The sequence below is a fragment of the Mesocricetus auratus genome, unplaced genomic scaffold (assembly GCF_017639785.1).
Source record: "Mesocricetus auratus isolate SY011 unplaced genomic scaffold, BCM_Maur_2.0 Super-Scaffold_100007, whole genome shotgun sequence".
Classification (NCBI taxonomy): Eukaryota; Metazoa; Chordata; class Mammalia; order Rodentia; family Cricetidae; genus Mesocricetus; species Mesocricetus auratus.
In genome coordinates, this window is record NW_024429191.1 from 44,819,662 (window position 1) to 44,822,011 (window position 2,350).

The window sequence follows — 2,350 nt, forward strand, 5'->3', positions numbered from 1 at the left end:
GCCTGAGTTTGATCCTGGAACTTACATGATGAGGAGGGAATTGACTCCCTAAAGTTGCCTTTTGACCTCCACACACAAATACCTTGGCACAGGTACCCAGAATGCATAAATAAATATACTTGCTTATTTAATTTATTTATAATTTATTCATATTTATTCTTATTCTGCCTTCTGGCTTTAGTTCTGCCCAAACCTAAGTGTTGTAGTACATGCCTATAATTCTAGCACTTGGAAGTAGAGATGGGATGGTCAGAAGTGAGTTCAAGACTACCTTGGTTACAACAACAAAATAGAAATGTAGTTTTTCATACCAGGTAGTGCTGGTGCACACCTTTAGTTCCAGCACTTGGGATGCAGAGACAGGTAGATTTCTGTGAGTTCAAGGCCAGTCTGGTCTACAGAGTAAGTTCCAGGACAGCTTCCAAAGCTACAAAGAAACCCTGTCCTGTCTCGAAAAACCAAAAAAAAATGTAGTTTTTCCATGTTTACATGAATTATAGCTCACATCTTTAAACTGACATCACTATACAGGGAACTTTTGAAATGAGATGTGCATCTTGCTAGAGTTTCGTTAAAATCATGTAATACAATCCACAAATCTATTGAACTCAATAAATGTCAACTTGTTTGTCTCAGGTTTAGAATAAGCAAAAATAGTGTTTTGTTTTTGAGACAGGATCCCATGTAGCCCAGGACGGCCTTGAACTCACCTGTTCCATGAGGAGGGTCTTCCCTTTCATCATAATGTCTCCCAAGCCTGCTCAATACAGAAGTCAACTCAGTCCATTATATTCAGTCCCAGGGAAGCCAGATTTCCTGCATGCTAGAAATGCACTCTATCACCTAGTTACACTCCCCTTCTTCCTCGGAAAATGCTCATTAGTAGGGACTATTTGTTGATGTGGTCCAGGTCTCAGACCTCACACCCCGTTATTTCCAATCACTGTCTCCAGGCTTAGACATTTGTTATTTCCTATGCTTGAAAAACTTCCCCTGAACACAAGACTTGCTTCTTAACTTCGGATCTGAATTTAAGGTTGTCTTATCTGTTAGTCCTTCCCTAATCATCTTACATAAACTGCAGTCCAGCTCATTTTCTTCACTTACCATCACCCAACATTCTTATTAGCCGTGCATTTATTTGTTCAACTTTCATCACAAAACAGTCTTGTAAATGCCAGAGCATTGCATGTGTAGTTCACTGCTTTTCCCTACTAATGAAATAATATTGGGCACAAACGGGGCAGGTGGTAAGTATTTATTGAGTAAATGAAAATAGATGGTACTTTTCTATTATTTCCTCAGCTAAGTTAGCGGTTTTTCTATTCTTAAAACGTGTTTTGCTTGCGCAGTCTGTTCAAAATGTGCCATGCCTCTTCTCTATTGCCAGCTTAATTTGAAAAAAAAAAACCTAAATTGCCAAAAGGACATCCCTATTAGAACTGTCAACTTGAGGTTTGTGGACTTCAAGGTTGCCTCTGTTCGCTCCCTGAATTTCAGAACAAAACGTTTCCCGTGGGAAAAGCCTCAGCTCACATCTGATCTTTCATAGGTATATTGAGCAATTCAAAGCTTTGAGTTACTCTGTGAATGCTGTTCAACTAAAGCCCAACGCGTTTAACAGGAACCTTGTCAAGATCCCGATCAAACCACCTGATCTTGGAAACAGGGTTCCTCGGAATAAAAAAAAAACAAAAACAAAAAAACAAAACAAAACAAAACAAAAAAACCCCGCAGGGTGGGTCTCCCCCTAAATGTCTGATCAGTCAGTCCGGGTCTCCCCAGGAACTGTGATAGACAATTCCTCCTCGGCCAGCCTGGTAACCTGTCAACCGCTTATGTCTCTTAACGTTTGAGTTAATGATTGCTTTAAGCAGCACGGTGAAATGCTTTCTCACCAACTACGATGCTTTCTGAGCCAAGGACGTTGAGAACACGCTGGGTCCCTTTCCCACTGCTCAGTTTTTCAGGCGTGTGAGCACACCATGGTCCCCTCGCGCCTCCGCGGTGCTTCTTTGGAGATGTCAATCCTAACCACCACCGGACAGGGAGAAGACACAGCTCTCTATAGACGGTTGCTGTCCAGTATGTCAGTTACTCAATGCCAGACTCCCGGATCTAGACTTGAGGCTCAGTCAACCCGCTTTAGTGTCACGAGGTGACAGCTGTGGCTCAGCGCAGGATAGTCAGAAAATGGGAGAGAGGCTGTGGCCACTGTTGCGGGTTATAAGGGAGGCCTGGATGGGAATAGTAGTGATGAGAAGCACCCGCTCCCCGGTGGCCTTAGCTCGGAGAGGCACAGGCCCCGGGCCGTGACCTCTGACGCTTCTCGGGAACCAATGGGAAAGCC